Source organism: Peromyscus leucopus, chromosome 2 (genome assembly GCF_004664715.2).
Source record: "Peromyscus leucopus breed LL Stock chromosome 2, UCI_PerLeu_2.1, whole genome shotgun sequence".
In the NCBI taxonomy this organism is placed as follows: Eukaryota; Metazoa; Chordata; class Mammalia; order Rodentia; family Cricetidae; genus Peromyscus; species Peromyscus leucopus.
Window position 1 is genome coordinate 94,864,966 of NC_051064.1, and position 21,544 is coordinate 94,886,509.

Sequence of the window (21,544 nt, forward strand, 5' to 3'; positions counted from 1 at the left end):
GGAGCAAAGGGAACACTCCTCCACTGTTGGTGGGAATGTAAACTTGTACAACCACTGTGGAAATCAGTACGGCGGTTTCTCAGAAAATTAAGAATCAAGCTACCTCAAGACCCAGTCATCCCACTCTTGGGCATATACCCAAGGAATGCTGATTCATACCATAAAGATACATGCTCAGCTATGTTCATAGCAGCACTATTTGTAATAGCCAGAACCTGGAAACAACCTAGATGCCCATCAACGGAAGAATGGATGGAAAAAATGTGGTACATATACACAATGGAGTACTACTCAGCAGAGAAAAACAACGAAAGCATGAAATTTGCAGGCAAATGGATGGAACTAGAAAAAATCATCCTGAGTGAGGTAACCCAAATCCAGAAAGACAGTCATGGTATGTACTCACTCATAAGTGGATTCTAGATATAAAATAAAGAACAATCAGACCACAACCCATAGAACCATAGAGGCTATATATATAGCATGGAGGTCCCTAGGATGACTGTGGCCTATAATAAATTTAGGTTTTACTCAATTATTGAAAAAAAATAGCCAAATGAATGGAAACACATGAACTATGAACCAAAGGCTGAGGGGCCCCCAGCTGGATCAGACCCTCTGAATAGGTGAGACAGTTGATTGGCTTGATCAGTTTGGGAGGCAACTAGGCAGTGGGACCAAATCCTGTGCTCTTTGCATGAGTTAGCTGTTTGAAACCTGAAGCTTATGCAGGGACACTTGGCTCAGTCTGGGATGAAGGGACTGGACCTGCCTGGACTGAGTCTACCAGGTTGATCGTAGTCCTTGGGGGAGGATTTGCCCTGGAGGAGGTGGGAATGGGGGATAGGATGGGGATAAGGGGAGGGGGTGGGAGGGGGAGAATAGGGGAACCCGTGGCTGATATGTAGAACTGAATGGTATTGTAAAATAAAATAAAATAAAATAAAATAAAATAAAATAAAATTATAGTCTTTATGGAATGGATTTTTGTGTGTGGTGTGAGCTGATATTCTATCTATGACACAGTCCATACTTTCTTGATCTATGAAAAGCAAACGGTGGTGGCATAAAAAAGACACTATTCTTCATATGCTTGGGTTTTCTGCCACTGTTTTTCCACACAATGCTATACTTCAAAAATACATCTATTTTTTTTTTTTTTTTGGCAAGAGATAAGATTCATTTCTTAAGTTTCCCTTTAGCAGTTTTCTTAAGGAGATTGAAAGAACAGCATCACACAGCATACTTGAAGAGCACTGGCAGTTGAAGGTAATGATTGATTGGAAAGCAAATAGACAATTCTGCCTTTTCAGCCCTCCCTACCAGTCTATGCTATGCCATGGCTAGAGAGTTCTGGCACAGCATCAACCTCAGTGCCCACATTTGCACTTCCTCATCAGTGACAGCTCTTCCATTTGGTAGTGAATGCTTTGATAGAAAGGGGCTTCCCTGACAGGAAGCCTGCCAGATTTTATTCAAGTTTGACAAGCATGCATAAACATAGGCTTATTTTTGATTAGATGGATAAGAATGTCTATTGTGCTTATTGGCATCATTTGCTTTGTGAAGACCTCAAACAGGCTTGTTAAAACACAATCACATATCTTATTGGCAGATGACCTATTACAGAACAGTAATCTTTTAGATTTTTATCATATTGCCACTTTTTCAAACAAACCACTATTATAAATGTAAAGTCTAGTTCACCATTGAAAAGTTTGTGTTAGAAAATGCCCAAAGGATGATTTGCAGCAAGACTTGTACATACATCTTAAAGCTGATTGTCATTTCTGCCTTGATATGACCTCCTGTTGTGGTGATTTCAATGCTATATTATGTTTTGCAGGGATGGGAATTGGAAATTGAACCCAGGACATGAAGCATGTTAGTTAAGCATTCTGCCAATGAGCTATATTTCCAGCTCTCAATATTAATCTTTTTATTTATCTCTGAAGTGTGGCATATATTCATTTTTAAAACATTTCATATTATCTTAAGTGAAAATTCCAAATATGTTTTTCTACTGTATAGAATTGACTACTGAAAGGGAAGAGCTATCCATGGTTTGTACCCCTTTTTCTCTTTAGGAGAGTATTGTTTTCACGTCTCTGCATTTTTCAACTTTCAAAGGGTGCACTAATAAAGACACACTTCTCAGAATGACATGGAAAGGTCAACTAGTGGTTCTTAACTAGTTTTGAAAAACTTCTGGCTTCTATGGTGATGTGGGTATATGTGAAGATGTAATTGTTAAGGGCTCACCCTACAACTTAGTCAAAAATTTTGTGCCTTTTCTCTTGCATATGGCCTTTTAAAATGTCAGTAACTTTGTTAATTCCAAGCCAATTATTTTCATATTTTTCAAAGTATGAACTCTGGTCACATGTATTTCTATATTGGGATTAATAACACACATACATGCACAAATCAGTACTTTCATTTTAAAAAAAGATGCTATTTTTCTTGCTGTTTAAAATCAGTGTAGGCAAGATTGGCCAGTGTTAAAGGACAGTGGTGAAGAGAAATAGGACACAGATCATTGTGACTTATAGTTAACAGAATGGGGGAACCTTAAAGTTTGAGCTGTGGTCTGAAGACTTTTCACCTTTAATATTCTCACAACACATCACATCAAAATGATCTCACAACAGATCATTTTGAAAATTTCCCAGATTCTGATTTTGAAGGTCATTCTGGTTGGAAATTCATATTAAGGTGAAGAGAAGTTCTTAGAGTTCAAGGTATAGAAAGCAGCCTGTTGTACTTTCCAGCCTTTCATTGTATCACAATGCATATAGGTGGAACAAATATTTATTATCCTCTTCTCTGCTTGTTTTCACTGTGTTGATTTATTCCTTTCCTTCATAATTTCATAGCTTTCAGATGGCATTTATCTATGACTTTAAGTAGCTTTCTACTCTGCCAGTGAGGAAATAGATGACCTTTATTGCAACTAAGAGTAAAGGGCTTCTCATTCTTTTAGAAGAAGAATAAAAGGGCTGATGAAATGAATCACTGTCTACAGGCACTTGCCTCTAAGGATGATGACTTGAGTTCAGTTCCCAGGATCCTTATGGTAGAAGGAAAGAACTGACTCCTGTAACAGGTGTCCTCTAACCTACATATGCATACCATGACAAGCTTGTACATTTACACTCCCCCTACTTCCTATTAAATAAATAAATAAAGGAAATAAAAATCTTTAAAAGATTAAATGACAGGTTTTTTTTTCCTTCTGGATTCTGTACAAATATAGTTTCCTGTAGTCAATAACTGTATTAAAATCTTTGACACCATTACGTATCACACATAGATTTTTAAATGTAGATATACAAAATTGAATGTATCTGTTATTTTAATGTGCAATGCTTTAGTTGTTTTTTTTTTTTTTTTTGCTTAGGAAATAATCAAACAGCCCACTTTCCCAGGTACACAATTTATGATATCTGCAGATTTAAGTAAATAAATGGCAATTGAATAGCAAAATGTCATTGATTACCAAGAGTCATCACCAAGAGTCACATGAGTTACCATAGATGTCACTCATTCATAAATTTCTGTTCAAAATCAACATATGATTATCCAGAATTTGCCAAATGTTGTGGAATGAAAGATATATCTACTGAGCTGTTAAAATTAGAATACTTCTAGCATCCACTTATGAGTGAGTACATATCATGTTTGTCCTTTTGAATCTGGGTTACCTCACTCAGGATGATATTTTCTAGTTACATCCATTTGCCTGCAAACCTCATGATGTCATTGTTTTTCTCTGAGTAGTTTTTTATCCATTCTTCAGTTGAAGGACATCTAGGGTGTTTCCAGGTTCTGGCTATTACAATAATGCTGCTATGAACATAGTTGAGCATGTGTCCTTGTGGTATGATTGAGCATTCCTTGGGTATATGCCCAAGAGTGGTATAGCTGGGTCTTGAGGAAGATTGATTCCCAATTTTCTGTGAAACTGCCATACTGATTTCCAAAGTGACTGTATAAGTTTACATTCCCACCAACAGTGTAGTGGATACTAGATATAAAGCAAGGGATAACTAGACTGCAACCCACAGCTCCAGGGAGGCTAGCTAGTAAGGAGGACCCTAGGAAGTATGCATGGATCACCCAGTGGTTGAGAAATGGATAAAATCTACATGAGCAAATTGGGGAGTGGGTGGGGGTAATGGAGGGCAAGGGATGGGGGAATGAGAGCTTAGGGGAGCAGGAGGTTCGAGCTGGAACAGAAACAGAGTGGGAGAGCAAGGAAAGAGATACCATGATAAATGAAGACACCATGAGAATAGGGAGAAGCAGAGTGCTAGGGAGGTTCCCAGCAATCCACAAGGATGACTCCACTATGGACTACTGGCAATAGTCCAGAGGGTGCCTGAGCTGGCCTATTCTGGTGATCAGATGGCTGAATACCCTAACTGTCATCATAGAACCCTCATCCAATGACTGATGGAAGCAGATGCAGAGCTTCACGGCCCGGCACCAGGAGTCCAATCGATGAGAGAGAGGAGGGATTCTATGAGCAAGGGATATTGAGACTACGATGGGAAAATGTACAGAGATGGCCAGCCAAACTAGTGGAAATGCATGAACTGTGGACCAACAGCTAAGGAGCTCCCATGGTACTGGACTAGGCCCTCTGGATAAGTGAGACAGTTGTTTAGCTTGAACTGTTTAGGGGGCCCCCAGGTAGTGGGATTGCGACCTGTCCCTAGTGTATGAGCTGGCTTTTTGGAATCTAGTGACTATGGTGAGACACTTTGCATAGCCTTGGTGCAGGAAGGGGGGCTTGGACCTGCTTCAACTGAATGTATTAGGCTCTGCTGACTCCCCATGGGAGACCTTGCCTTGAAGAAGGTGGGAATGGGGGTGAGTTGCGGGGGGGAAGGCTAGGAGGCGGGAGAAGGGAAGACAGGGGATTCTGTGGTTGGTATGTAAAATGAATAGGAAATCTCTTAATAAAAAAATAGAATACTTCAATGATTAAAGCTGTGTGATGTTATTCAAACTAATTTATGTACTAGTATATAAATTTTATAAAAACATACCTCAATATAATATTGAATTTTATATGTTCCTATTTAAATACTATTCAACATATTTATTACCCATTTGTTCATCTCTCTCATCTATCTATCTATCTATCTATCTATCTATCTATCTATCTATCATATCTATCTATCTATCTACCTACGATCTATCATCTATCTATCTGTCACTGATGTACATGTGGAACATTAAACAAGAAAAATGAAGGAACAATATAAAAAGATATATTTTCATATATATAAAATTATGTTAAGTGACATTAAACATCATTAAAATGTGTCCTCAGGTAGTAAAGGGCTTATAGAACAACAAATAATACAATATTCTATAATATACAGACAGTCTAGTGCATAAAGAAACACTTAATGATGAAATAAATGTATAGAAAAAAGTAGGTGATATTTTGTAATCAATTGTTAATGTAATTGTGAAGATCATGTTGTTCTAGTTACCTGGAAAGAATATGTAGAAATGAAATAGAATCACTGAGTTTTGCAGAGAAACAGAACCAGTAAAGTATACATATAATCTATTTAAGAAATTAGGTCATCTGGTTATTGGAGCTCAGAAGCTTCACGATTTGCTCTCTTCAAGCCTGAGATTCAGGAAAGCTGGCAGAACAGCACTAAGGACCAGAGTACCTGTAGACAGAAAAATGCCAGGGAGAGGACAGAAAGACTCAGCTAGCACCACTAAAGATCGATCATTACTCTACATTTTAATTCTATTGAGGCCCATAGAAGATCATATGATGCCCACCCACACTAGGAATGGCCATCAGCTTTACTGAGTCATGGATTCAAATCTTGTCTAGAATCATCTTTATGTAGATAGTCAGAAATAATAGTTCATCTAGGAACCTGGGACAAGTAGGCTAAAAATTGATCATGATAGTAGAATAACACTGGTGGGATGAACTTTGAAGTTTGCCAAATCCCATGTTGGTGAAATAGGGAATGGCCAAAAAGGCATTTATTAGAAAGTAGTAACTTGCAGAAAGAGAAAATACCATTTATGTTAAGGTCTTACATTAGATACTATTTTTGTGTCCTTGTTTATTAGACAGACATTGTTAGTTGTGAAATATTTGTCTTAATAAATGCTGTAAGGTGAAGATATTGAGAAGATTTATGTTTTGAGAGAGAGAGAGAGAGAGAGAGAGAGAGAGAGAGAGAGAGAGAGAGAGAGAGAGAGAGTATTTTCCCCGATGAGTTGTTCATGAAAATACTTTCCAGCATAACTTATGAGAATGAGGAGTTGGTTTAACTCCAGGACTCAATCAGTAGCATTTCTTATTAGATGGATCTCTCATGGCTTCTGATTACTGTTCTTGGATGTGAACTTTGTTACTCCAATAAATATTTATGAAGTGTTTACTAAATGACACAATGGTGAGAGGTGCCATTGCTTTAACAGAAATCATGACTGTCCTTGTCTCTTGAAAAGAGAGAATGTGGAAAATTAGGGGAACATATTTTGGTAAATTTAAAGAATCCAATGGAAGCAATAGGTAAGTAATATTTATGTAAACTCTAAGATATGTTCAGTTCAACGTAAATACACAAAAAATTGAGACAAATCCTGAGAGAAACATAACATTTCTAGAAATTTTAAACAACAGAAAGGCATGGATTCATTTGCATTTCAGAAATGACACTTCACCTACAATGTAGAGACTGGAATAGAATGAAGTTTGAAGCTGGGAGATTATTGGAGTCTATTTAACTAAATTAGCACTCTACACAAAAGACTACAATACTGTGATGCAAAACGATACACAAGGCTTCAGAAGAGACCTCGAGGCTCATGAATTTTATTTAAATTCACCTGCAGATCCAGAGAAAAAGTTTTGGTGCTCCTAAAAATATTGGTGCAATGGAGATTAACAAAAATGAAGGAATGAAATCTGAGACTCTTGGAGAAGGAATTATAAAACAAAAGAAGAGAACTATCAAGGGTGGCCTTAGATTTCTGCCTTGAGAAATCATTTGAGTGGACGGAGCGTTGGTGCATGCAGATGAGAACCATGGGAGAAGTAAACAGTGATGACACTTGGTAAGTGAGGTTTTGCATGAACACCAGGGTTAAGTGGTTATGAAATACTCATGTCTGAAGCTCAGGAAAGTTGTGAAATCATTCCACTTCTGTTTCAGCTCAATAGCACTGGCTGCTTTGCTCAGGATCCTGAGGATAAGCCCTATGATGTAGGGTCCAAAGTAGGTGTGAATGTAAACCTTCTTAATAAGCAGATAAGTGAACTTTTCATTGTAACCCTGATTTTGGGGGGGGATCCAAAATCTAATACTGGGGTATGTATGACTGCTGCTTTTTCTTACCCCTAAATTCAGTCTCTTCAGGTTGCTTTTTTCCTGGTCCTGAGTGTATTAATGCTGGAACATGTGTTACAGGTTACTTAGCAGCTCTCTGTCCTCTGAAGAGGGTGAACTTTTGGTTGTGTATGTAGAATGTCTCTAATGTAGGTCAGTGTCTGTGTTCTCTTTGATTGTTAATCCACAGTCTTGAAGCGATTATGCAATTCACCAAGGACCTGCTAAATATAGTGTTTTAAAATTCAACAGCAAATTTCCTCCCTCACTGTCCTTTAATTTGAAAACAGCTGAACAAATTTTTTTATATTGTTCATACAAATAAAGATAAGACTTCCAAAGAATGTAAAAATTTTCCTACCAGAAAAGTTTTAGACAGTTATGAAATGACTTAAAACAGGAGGTAATAAAAGAGACTGTTTTTTAACATAAAATACAGCATTTTCTACTCTGAACACTGTAATTACTGTTTACAGCGAGATTATAGGGAAATCTGTGGGTGTCGTAGAATTCAGTTTCAGAATTATGGAAACTCTGTTTGCATAATTAAAGGGGTAGTTAGTAAATTTCCTCCCATTTTTTAACCTATTTAAGCAGGCCATATATATACCAATATTTCTTTTCTAACTATGGTAAAAGAGACAACCAACTTTAAATCTTCTATTGCTGAGTAATAGTCATAATAACTGTGGATAATGTTGGGTTCATAATTAGTGAATTTGCTGAGGTATTTCTAGCAATACATTAAATATGGCATAGATACAAATTTCTGCTTCATTAAATGACTTTATAGACTATATTTCGCTGCTTTTGCGTGTGTGATTTTCCTCCTGTTTGATAGCAGGGTTACTTTCCAGCTTCCTAATGAGAATACCTTCTTTATTGGAACCTTTTCTGAAGTTTTATTGAAGCGCTCAGTGACCTATTTCTAATGATTTTAGAGCTCTGAAATGTTCTCTCCCTTATTTAAGGAGCTTTAACTTATGTTTGATTACTGGCTTTGGAAGTAGACTCACTATCTAATTTTAGGAAGGAAACCTTTTCTTGCAGGAGAAACAAATTCAAAAATAACCTTGCACATCACAGGATGCCCATGAATTATGGAAATAGCTTGCTTCCCCGTGATGTTTATTAGGTAAAAAGAAGGCAAACCAAGAGATGTTTCCCCCTTCACTGTTCTCCGTTGCACTTCTTCAGGAAATCTTCCTTTATGTATTCTCTTTAATGAAATGATAAATATATGTCCACTATTCCAATGAAATCTGAGGTGCTATGATTTCATAGTCCTGAGGAAACAGGATAAGGTTATGACATTGGATGTCTGTAGAATGTGTGGGAGATTGCTAGACATCCATATGTCAAGCATCTCCTAGTCAAGCGGGGTGAGTATTAAGTATTAGATTTTGGAGCAACTGTAAATCAACCACCAAGAAATACTATGATGTGGGATAATGATCCTCTCAGAAGCCATAGGTGGCCAACAAAAGAAACAATCAAACAAACAAACAACACTCCCGTTCCAGGTGTGGGATACCTCCATCAAGGAGAAATTACGTTTCCATTGACCAGGGAGTTTCTTCCCTGGTGATTAGCTTACCCAGCCATAAATCCTGTGAGCTACAGTAATGACAAATAATGACCAGAATGGCAAGGTGTGACCATGGGTATAACAGTGGGACAGATATTACTGAAGTAATCAACAACTTTATGATTGCATTAAGGCTGGTGCCTGGTGCTGTAAATCTGGACCAAATTTCAAAGTTGGGGAGCTCATAGGTCCTGGGGATAAACCTACTATTATTCTGCTAAATGATTATATTATCAACCTACTTTCTAAATCTATACTTCTATACCCATAGATTAATGCAAATATCAGAGCTTGTCAAAGACATTTCTTTATGTAGTGGGTTGTGGTTAATTTAGAAACTCAAAATTGGTCCAACCACAGAGAACAGTGTCTGTGGAGAGCTCAGTTTAAGTGAGACAGCCATATCATATCCCTTAGAGCTCAGGGACTATTATGGAAGAGGAAGTGGAAAGACTGTAAAATACAGAGTCTGGGAAGAACTGGACTAAAATGGTGACTTGTGGATAAGATAGGATGGCCACATCCATGAGTTCACAGCAGCTGTGGTTGTCTGCACAAGATCAATCAGTCAACATTTCAACATGGAACAGGGAGACTACCTCTGGATGATTTTTGCTGGCTTCTGGGAGAGGGAGGATCAGTTCTCCTTAAGGATTTGGCCCCTGATAGGTTTACTATGCTTAGTTGATAGCCCCACATCAACAAGTGTGAATAGTACAAAGTGAACTCAGGGTGTCCTTAAAAAAAAATGAAAGAGGACATGAAGTTGGGGGTAGGTCTAAGAGAAGTTGGGAATAAATGAGAGTAAAATATATTGTGCACCTGTAGGGGATTCTCAAAGAATTAATAAAATAGTAAATTAAAAAGAAATACTGTGATGAAGGTGGGTCTGTTAACTCTAGACTATAGTGTACAAGAGACCAAGGCAGGAGAATTGTCCCAAGTTTCAATCCATGCTGTTCTATATGCTTTGTCTCAAAAATACATGAAAAAGGACAAAAAGAAATACTGTGATGATTGAATTTGATCCTGAAAATCGCCAAGAAGTTTACCTACTTTAAAGAGTGAGCAAGGGTTATTTAGTCTCTATAGATATGGCGGTGCATGTGTATAAGCCTAGAACTTGGGAGAAAGAGTCAGGAACTTCTCTGAAAGTTTGAATCCAGTCTGTTATTCAAAGTTTAACAGTCCATTGTAGCCCAGATCAGTCTTGGCTACATAGTTAGAGCTGGCATTTAAAAAAAAAAAAAAAAAAAAAAAAAAAAAAAAAACCCAAAGAGTCAAGCAAGCAAACAAACAAAAATCCTAGACATTGATCCACATTATTATTATTTCTCCAGAAGAAACACACACACACACACACACACACACACACACACACACACACACACATACCCTAAAGCATGAAATAATATATAAATGTGTTATCTAAAAAGAAACAAATACTACATATTGTTTGCCATATCTTTACCTTTTATTCATGCTTAGCTCTGCATGTATTATCATTTCCATGGTCTGTGTTTCTTTCTATCCAAAATTTGAATGTTGAAGTCTTGACCTTTGAAGTGAGGACATTGGGAAGTGAGTCCTTTGGGAGGTGATCATGTCATGAAGTTGTACTCCTCCTAACTGGCTCCCTATGAAAGAGGCTCAAGGGAGTTCCTTTGATTCTGTTATAGAAAGGAGAGAGAGAGAGAGAGAGAGAGAGAGAGAGAGAGAGAGAGAGAGAGAGAGAGAGAGAGAGAGAGAGAAACCAGGAACCCTTACCAGATACTCAATCTGTTGGTGTCTTAATCTTGTACTCACTGAGCCTCTAGAATAGTGAGAAGCATATTTGAGTTGAAGAGATGTTCTTATATGTGGTATTTTGTCACAATATTTTCCTATATTACAAATATTGCCTCAACTAACTTTTATGTCCATATTCTTCTCTTGTATTTCTCAGATAATTCCCTTTCTTTTTATTAGAATTTATCTAAATTATACTCGTCCATGTTTTATTTCTGAAGTGCATATTATATTCCTAGAAGTGCATCTGTTATATATTGACAGATAATCCTGCCTGTATTTCTCTTCTTTAACTGAAGTAACTTATATGCTCACCAAGAATTTATTGGTATTTTTTCATCATTAATCACTGGTATGATATTTACATTTTGATGAAAAAATAATAGCAAACTATCTTTAATTTATTTTCTCTTACATTTACTTACCTGACCTAGTGATCTCAAACATCTTCCTATACTTTTAGTCCCATGACTTTTTTTTGGTTGTGATAATGGTTCCTTTCTTCCCCCAAATGATTTCAAGCATCCTATTATTCAGTTTGTTATGTTTTTGTTTGTTACACATTAAAAAAATAATTAATGGAGAAAGGGCTTATTCTATATCACAATTCATTTAACTTTTGAAGTAATCAAATCTGTTATTCTTCTTTTTGATCATATCTGTATAATATATCTTGCCTAAGAAGCCTTTTTAATATTAAGATTATATTTTTTAAGTATCAAGACTATAATTTTTTAAAAAATATTCATAATTGAATTTAAAACACAGGAAATTTAATGTGATATGTACTGTTGACTTTGGGTCCACCAGGAATCCGTGAGGAGTAGAATCTTCCAATAGAGGCCCTCCAAAATAACTCTACAGGCCATGTGCTGAGAATGGTGGCATAGAATCTGGAAGTTTCAGTTCTGAAATCATCTCTGAGTGGAGAACTACATAAAGATCAACATCCACATTGTGCAGAGATGAGGTTCTTTAGGCACTGGGATATTAAAGGTTGCCTTTTGTAGCTACTATGTGATCAATGCACAGAGTAAGACTTAACTATTTCCCAGCTGTGAGCTTGGGGGTCCTGTAAAGATCAGACCAGAAAATTGAGCCAGTACCCTATTAGAGAATTTTCACAAGTGTAGTTTAGGAATCCCAAACAGTAAACATCAGGTAGCACAGAGCTGCAGCCTATGTTGTGACCCTAGACTTTGACCATGACTGAACTTTGCTCAACCTCCTGTGCTGGTGGTTTTTTTTTTTTTTTTTTTTTTTTTTTTTTTTTTTTTTTTTTTTTTTTTTTTTTGTTTGTTTGTTTGTTTGTTTTTTTTAAGTCACTGATTGACATGATTCTTACTTGCATGACAGAGATTGTACAACAGGAATGTATGGGCACAACAGCTTATGCTAGCCACCTAGAACTGTTTACAAACTGTCCATTGTCTAGTATAATCTGGATTGTCAAGAATCTATACACAGAGAAAGCCACCCTTACATCTCCTAGATGGAGATCCCTGTAATTCAGTGTCAAAGGATTAGGGTGATAGTTCCGGCTACTGTTCAGACTCCTGCCCTCTTGAATATATTCATCTATTCTTACTATTCTTGTCTGAAGAGTGAATTCTATAAATATCAGCTAATCTGTTGTGCGTACTCTATGACACTGTTTAAAGTTTTAAATGATTCTGAGTAGAATTTAGAATGGCCTTATAAATAGAGAAGAGTTTACTTATTCCAGTGACTAGACTACTTAATTTAAAATAGAAAATCATGTCTTTTCATTGTCATTAAAATTTCATTTTGATTATTTATGATGTATAGTATGGATACATGAGGACTTTTATGCACTGTAGGTTGAACATATTACCTGTTCTTTCTTACCATACTTGTTCTACATTCTTGTTCTGTTTCCCATGAATTCCTGCAACAACAGCATATTTTAATCATTGCAGCTTTCAATTGTTCAGTGTCTAGTAGCAGAATGATCTCTTAAAATGCAGGTCAGCTGCATTTTTTCAAAGTCATCCTCTGATGTTCAGGGGAAAATGGAAATCCTCTGATGGTCTATAATGCTCGGCCTGACTTGGCCACTATCTTTCTAGCTATCTAAATTAACATTGCATTATGTGATTTGGTGTTAATAAATTGATCATCCAAGAAATTCTGACAAGATGATATGAGTAAAAATCTGAGGATACAAGTGAATTGCAGCCCTGGTACAAGGCTCCTCACTGTGTCTGGTACTCTCCCTAAGAAGATGCAGATATTACATGGCCAGTGCTTTTAAAGGGCTCTGGACTGCTCAGTGAGAAACTCTTCATATACTTTGCATCATGTTGAATTATGTTCTTATTAGTCTTGGAAAATTTAGCTCAGAGGTCTACCATTTGTAGGAAATTTTTCCTTTTATAGCATTTTCTAGTCTCCTACCTGTTTACTCATGGGTCCCTTAAGATTTCTGGAGAATGATGACATCATAACATCATCATTACCATCACCGTCAGTGTCATCTGATGCTAATATTTATTTAAATTGCTTTGTGGTATTTATAAATATTTCTAGTTTTTAATACACATTATATACTTAAACATTTTTTAGCTTTCTATCTGATAACTATTCATTATTTATTGAGGGCATAGACATCATTTAACTTGAGTCTCTGTAGCTAGCACAGAGAATGGTGATTATAGCAGCCTGTACACATATTTAAGTGAATCTTAGTTTTGGTTATGGTGATCTAGGTTTTAGAGGTAGCCTGATATGATCAAATTCAGCATGGCTTTGGTTCTTAACATGCAATGCAAGGATCTAACTGGAACAAAAATTTGTTTTATGAAAGCCACTAAAATATTTGTCAAATGAGAAGCCTTTGGGGATTTGATTCCTCTTTCCTGTCTGTGTGTTTAATTCAAATTGGATGAAAGACTGATAGTCATGGATTTCTGCTATGGAAGGAAATGTGATAAAAGACTTCTTGGCAAAATAGTCACAGTTTTTCAACTTGCAAATTAAATTATAGTGTAGATTTGCTATCTTGCCCCCATTAGCTTTTTGCCCTCGTTGGCTTCCTGAGCCACTGGGGATCAGATTTCTTGTGGTCCAGTTTAACAGACTATTGATCATCCCTCCTGCTTTGCCACCCTCACCTCTCACTACAGACTGGCTTGTGTGAAGAGGGAAGATAACTCCTCTGTGCTTGCATTTACAATAGATACATTGTAAAGGGAGGCAGTTATCTGGGCTTGGATGTAACAAGGCTTGCCAATTTTGGGGTTGTAAGCTTCTGAGAATACTTATTCTAAAGTGTTAAAAGACTAGGTGAATCGATTTGTTTTGGGTCCATCTATGTTCCCTAGGGTGAAATGGAGTAAAAGATGGCTGAAATTAAATCTGGTAATGACCTTTCTAACATTTTTTACCCAACTTTAATCATATTGACTCTCAAATTTAAAATTACATAGTTGACTTTTAAAATTTACATCTCTCTGTGTGTAATTATGTACTCAAAATATTATAGACCTTAAAACCACAGAAACAGCATGCATATATGAGCCAATTAACCATTAAGAGTACATTTTTTTTCCTTTTATGGCTACGTATTGTGTTTTTCTTGTCAATGTATTGTGTTTTTCTTGCCAATGCCTAAATGTTTATCTCCATAAGTCACTTCTAGTTGTAAGCTGTGGAAGCCACGAAACTGTTACAGTCACAAAGAAGCCTTGACTTCTAATACTTATAGCATCAGAGCAGTGACCTTTGTAAGCAGAATGTCAGGAACCTCCAAGCATGTGCAGGGCCATTTCACTGTTTTGTCTGCAGTCCATCTACTTGCCATTTAGCAGAAACAGATAAATTAACATCAAATAAAGCTCTGAGCAGTTATAGAGAACAATGCAGTTAGTAATTGTAAACCCAGCTTAGTCTTAACTCATTCCATTAAAGCAGTAGGGGTGCTTCCTGGGGATAGCAGACATTGTTCCTGAGAATGTGATAATCATCCTCTCAAAAAACTGTGCTCTAGTGAATATGGAAGGTGTAAATGTTCTGTGAGGATGATGTATGGGCAGTGGGGAGGGTCTGGATGCACTTTTGAAAAACACTGACTGTTGTATCAGGAGTTTCTATTGTTTTGATCTTAGTTATGGTTTTTTTTTCAGTGAATTTTTTGCCTATGTAATATTTGCATTCTTTATACAATATGTGTAGTAGTAAATGAGTCAGTTATTTTAAGAAAATGAAATGAATAGAAACATTTATTTTAGGTGGAAGGCTTATAAGAGCAAAAAAAAAAAAAAAAAAAAAAGAAAAAAGAAAAGATACGTCACCAAAGAAGTCTGGAACTTTTCCATTGTTGATGCCCCTAGATTGTTTAAAAGGTATTCAAAACAGATTTTCAACATGAAGCAACTTGTATTAGGATCTAAATGGGTTCAGATAACCTTTAAGAATCAATCACTTTAAGTTGAGTTTCTCTTTTGCTGTCATTGAAAGTTATGCATGATGAGAAAATTTAGTCACTGACACAGTTATTTTTAGCTATCTAAATCAATTCTGCATGTAGTCTTGAGCATGGCTGTGTCAGGGACATTGTAAGTAATCGACATAAAACTTAGTACCTGACTTTGGCATTGCTATTTAAATACTGGCTAAATTCTACTCAAACAACAGAATTTTAGGAATGTCTTCTTGCCTTTTAAATTGAGGATTCAAGAACAAAAGGAAGCTAATGGGTAATTGGACTGCTGTTGGCCTCATGGCTGCCAGGAAGGAGATGGGGTAATGGCTGTGCAATGCTCTCTTGATGTTAACTAGGTATGGTGGAATAGTGGATGTGAGTTAGTTAGCCTGCCCATGGTGTACTGAGTGTAGAAACTGATCAATCCTGCTCTTAGCAGGATCACAAGGTCTTTTGGCGTCAAGTGATGTCTTAACTTTCTAAAACCTGCTAACTTTTCTCTAGGGCTCAGGGCCAGAAGAAAGCACCCTCAGTTCTGACTCTGTCTCCATGTGAGGGTGAAGAAAACTTCCCCAAAGCAGAGACAGAAAGGTGATTGTTTTTAGTTTCTGATGGAAGCAGTCAGTTTACCAGCAGAAAACAGAAAATCTTTTGAGATATTCTCTTAAAATTATTTATCTTGTGTTTAGAGATATTTTGCCTGAATGGATGTGTATTTTATGCATGCTCAGTGCCCTCAGAGATCAGAAGAGGGCATTGGATCCCCTGAAATTGGAGTTACAGTTTTGAGCCACCATGTGGGTGATACAAATTGAACCCAGGTCCTTTAGAAGAGCAGCCACTGCTCTTACCTGCTGAGCCATTTTTCCATCCCTGAGATAATCTTTTGATTTGTGGCTTCTGTCATGCTTTAGACAATCACATGAAATAATATGACACCTTTCCAGTGACCTGGATACTAAAAAGAAAAGGAAAGTAACTTTGTCATAACTCTGTACATACTTGCACTTGACAGAGTGTGTGGCTTATAGATGTATTCAGCCCTGAATGGTTAGATGAAGGAATGAATGTGTGAATAGTGAAGAATACTTGACCTCTAAATTCCATATATGACTAAGATTAGCTTTTTGTCCTATAAGAGGCAAAACCAATGAACATGTTTACTAACTGAAGTTCTCTTTGTTGCCAACTTTTTAATTAGTTGAAATCAGCATGACTCCCTGTCCCCTAATACCTTGCACAATTGCTGGCACATTATAATGCTAATTACTTGTATGACTGGCTGGACACCAGTATATTTCTATCCTCTGTACTCCAAATCTTGCCTTCTCATGTCTACTGAAGTTCCATGTTTTCTATGAATCTTACTTACCATGTCTCATTCTTTAACTCAAGAGGCTCCCTTCTCTTGAAACGTGGTGTGTATCACCTTCACCACTTATTTGATTCCACATTTTTTTATTGGCTTCTATAAATGACAGTGATTTCCCTTTATCTGCTTCTGAGGTTTATTAGGAAGGAAGAATTAAAAGAGACTGGATTCTTTTGGATTATACTCATTCCATCATAAATTTTTAAGAGTGATGGGGCTATACATTGTTTAAATAGTATGAGTACAATTAGGCCAAACTTTCCTTACACTGTCATGTCCAGTGAATTTGAGCTGCCATCCTGAGTCTTGCCATTCCAAAGTTTCTCTCCCATGTTCAATTTAAGATCTCCAGATATATTTATTGACTTCAAATGATTTGCTAATATAGCTTCATTGAAATAGATCTGTAAAGTCTATTACTCCATCACATCAAAGGACCAGATTTCTCTGAATATTACTGCTATCACTGATATTAGAGTTACTTTAAAAAAATGTGGAGTTCAATATCAGGGTCTTTGATCATCTTTAAAATCACCATGGCAAACAGGAAACATGGCTATTGCTGATTTCACAATTTTTTTTGTATGTAGAGAGAGAAGAGACATTTTCCTTCCACGTGACAGTATAGAACATTTGCTTTACACCAAAGTAAACGTGAAGAATTTACTTTCAAAAATTGTAATAGAGATTGGCTCAGAGTATACAACTAGCTCTTTTCCTCATGGTGTACCAAGGTGCCTGTATCAAGAGTTACCACCATCAAATGTTTCCTAACCATTTCTCTGTATAATATTCCAGAATTTGAATTTGAACCTTATTATCATGTATATTGAAATGATTTTTCCCTCTTGGGGACTACATGGTTTTCCCCTTGATTTTGTTTCAGCTGGATTTCAGTTAGCATCAAAGATCTCATGGAGACATTTTCTTTTTTTAGAAAGTTCCATGAACCTCCATAAGTTTATAGAGTAGCTGGATTTGAGGGGAAAGAATGTGTCCCAGTTGCACTAACTACCTGTGCTTTAAGGCTTAGACATAACTCTCAAAAAAGAATTCTGCAGTACTTTGTGTGGCTTCTTGTTGCTTGCTTTGTATACTGTGGAGTCATTTATTTTGCTGTTTTGCTATCATGATTCTCTATGTAGAAACTAACATTTTTCACCAGGAACATATTGAAAGCTTAAAATGATAACCTGCTTTACTGAGCACATAGCTACCATGGCACTCAAAATGAAAACAATTCCAAAGTTCTAATATGTTTGTTATACATAATTACCTGAATATTATGTTGATATTAAAATTAAGATTATGGAAACTGTTGAGTTGGCTCAGCATTTATAGGCACTGGTGACTTGAAATGATCCCTGGAAGCCATTGATGGTGGTAGGTTATGAAAGCTGTACAATTACATTAAAGTACTTATAAATTACTAAGTAATAGAAATGGGGCATGTCATAAATTTATGTGTTCTACTCCATATTCTGAAATACATTGTATAACCACTTAAGTTTTGGAAGGGCACATAGTCCATTACTGGAAAGTCTTAGATAATCAAATGCTGTGTCCAGAGAATGGTGCAATACAGTTCTTTGCTTTTCACCTCAGGTCACTATTAGGTCCATTATGAGTCCATTTGGATGCAATTCAAAAAGTATCTTCTGTCTGGGGCTTTCTCTTGTCTTCCTCCTCTAATGTCCCCTTGTCTTTATTTTCAGATATTCTTCCAGAGCTATATCTCTCTTTCCTCTTGGCTTTGGCCCTTAGGTTCCATTTAGCCCCCCTCCCCCCAAAAAAACCCTAATATACATCAGTGTGTGTGTGTGTGTGTGTGTGTGTGTGTGTGTGTGTGTGTGTGTGATTTCATTTTCAGACATGCTTTGTGTCTATAAGGTGTACAAGCTTTTCAAATACTAAAATGATCCTGATAGGATGTAATAATTTTTTTCTATCTCACTTCAATTTTGCTAACGTGCCACAGATCTCTAGTGGTGAATCGTTTGCTTTTCTCCAGAACTAAGTGAAACAAAAAATAAATTCTATTGTCCCACAATTACTAGAGTTGGTCCAGAAAGGAAGCTTACTGATGGATTTATGGTATATTTACTAGAATAGTAAATTGAACTTAATTTTAATTTCTCAAGCATGTTTGTGAAGTACATCACATTTATATGATAGAAAAATATGCAATTAGAAAAAAAAAACCCTTAAAATCCAAAGGTTGGAAGAATTCTTACTGAGAAGTAAGTTGAATTCCACATTGCTGGAATGAGGGCTTCAAGACGAAACCACTTGTGATTAGCAGAACCAAGTCATTATCAACATCTTGCAGGGGGAGGGCCTGGAGAGATGGCTTTTTCATTAAAGGCACCTGCTGCTCCCACAGAAGAACCTAGTTTGGGTCCTAGCACCTGCATGGCAGCTTAGAACCATCTATAGTTTCACTTCCAGGGTATCTGATGGCAGGTTCCAGTATCTATGGACACAGCACATGCATTGCTATAAGACATTCACCCAGGCAAATGTACATACACATAAAAAAAAACATTTCACAGGGAAACACTTGAGCAAGACAGGTAAGCGCAGACACAAATCTGCTCCTTAATCAGCCCTGCCATTTCTAGTTCACTCCATGAAACTAGTCTTTCACTCCTGTCACCTCACTGTCCTTTCTAAAACGGCAAGGGGAGGTTCGTGTCTGATGGTAATGGTGCTCAGATACCACATGGAAAGTATGTGGAACAGATGCTGTCAAATAATGTTTCCAGTGAATGACATTTCCCTTTCTTCTCAATTATTCTAATTCTTGCTACAGAGAGAGCCTTCTCATATTATCTCTTGGGTTATAGTATTATGCTTTATTATGGTTACATATTTGCCTAGTGTTAGGGTCTGAATTATTTTCCCAAAATTAATGTGTTAAAATCATCCTAGACCCCTGAATCTTGGACTGTGACATTGGAAATAGAACTCTTAAATAGACGATAAAATTAAATCCGGGCCATTGACATGTTCCCAGGCCAGTCTGGCTGCTGTCTGTATAAGAGGAGGAAGAGAATCCAGGGTGAGTTTGCGTTATGTGAGCCCACGAGAGTCTGTTGAAGGATCTCAAGAATTTATTAAGGTATAAAATGAGGATAATACACTCACTGATACAGAATAAGGAAGACACGGCTGCTGATCCTGCTGGTCCAGCTGCCACTCTGCTCAAGGCAGATGGAGGCCAACTGCAAGCCACTCTCAGCCTCTGGAATGGGTCCCGACCACCCAAGAGGTCAAGTACTAGACAAAGCCATGCCATAGGGCATGTGACCCACAGTCATTGGCTGAATGGAACAATTTCTCTCAAGTTTGTACAGAGAAGAGGCTCTGTGAGGACACAGTGAGCAGGCCCCAATACTGAAGTTAGAAAATTTGGTGGAGGTTTCTGAGCCCTAAGGCTTCAAGATGTAGACTTCTTAGCAAATGCTCTAGCTGTTACAATGGGGCCAAAGGGAAGAATGGTAATTACGGAAGAGAGGAAGTTCCAAAGTAACAAAAGATGGGGTCACTGTTGCAAAGTCAATTGATTTAAAGGATAAACATAAAAACATCAGAGCTAAATTTGTTCAAGATGTTGCCAATAACACAAAGACTGTCACTGCTACTCTTCTAGCGTGTTTTATCTTCAAGGAGGGCTTTGAGAAAATAAGTAATGTTGGCTGTTGACACTGTAATTAGTGAACTTAAAACAAAATAAAACAGAAACAGTCTACACCTGTCACAGTCCCTGTAAAAAATTGCTCAGGTGACTATGATTTCTGCAAACAGAGATAGACAATGAAAACATCTTGTGATACAATGAAAAAGGTTAAGAGAAAGGCATCATCACAGTGAAGGGTGGAAAAATGCTGAATTAGAAATTATTGATGAATTAGAAATTATTCAAAGCATGAAGTTTGGTAGAGGATATATTTCCTCATATTGTATTAACACTACAAAAGGTCAAAAATGTGAATTTAAAGATACCTATGTTCTGTTGAATGAAAAAAAAAATAAGATCTAGTGACCAGTTCTTGAACCTGCTCTTGAAATTGCTAATGCTCATCAGAAGCCCTTATTCATAATTGTCCAAGACGTTGATGGAGGAACTCTAAGCACACTGGTTTTGAACAAACTAAATGCTGGTCTTCAGTCAAAGCTCCAGGGTTTGGGGACAATAGGAAGAATCAGCCTAAAGATAGGGCTATCACTACAGGTACAGTATTTGGAAAAGAGGAGTTGAATCTTCATTTTGAAGATGTCCAAGCTCATGACTCAGGAAGAGTTGCAGAGACCACTTTTACTAAAATGACATGCTTTTGATAGGAAAATGTGACAAAGCTCAAATTGAAAAATATATTCAATTGTAGGAGCCAAAGGGGTTGAGAACACCAGGAGAGCACAGCTCACAGAATCAACTAAGCAGGGCTCATAGGGACTCACAGAGATGAAAGTGGCCATAACAGAGCCTGAGTGCGTCTGTGCTAGGTCCTCTGCATATATGTTATGATTGTGCAGCTTGGTGTTTTTGTGGGACTCATAACAGAGGGAGTGAGGATGTCTCTGACTTTTCACTTGCTCTTGGAACCTCTTTCCTCCTAATGGTTTGCCTCACCCAGCCTTGCTATGGGAGTTGTTCTGTGTGTTATGAATGTGTGTTGCTCTGATTGGTTGATAAATAAAATGCTGGTTGGCCAGGAGCCGGGTAGGAAGTGTAGGTGGGATAAGCAGACAAGAAGAATTCTGGGAAGAGGAAGGCTGAGTCAGGAGTCATCAGCCAAACACAGAGAAAGCAAGATGACAAGGCAGAACTGAGAAAAGATAACAAGCCGTATGGCTAAATATAAATAAAAATTATGGGTTAAATTAAGTGTATGAACTAGTTAGTAATAAGCCTGAGCTAATGGCCAAGCAGTTAAAATTAATATAAGCCTCTGTGTGCTTACTTGGGT

The 21,544-nt window shown here is 37.1% G+C and overlaps 1 pseudogene; it reads left to right on the top strand.

Annotated features, from left to right (window-relative positions):
• LOC114698342 overlaps positions 1-20,915 on the top strand; it is a 58,946-nt pseudogene extending 38,031 nt beyond the window's left edge.
• Positions 20,916-21,544: the final 629 nt, after the last annotated feature.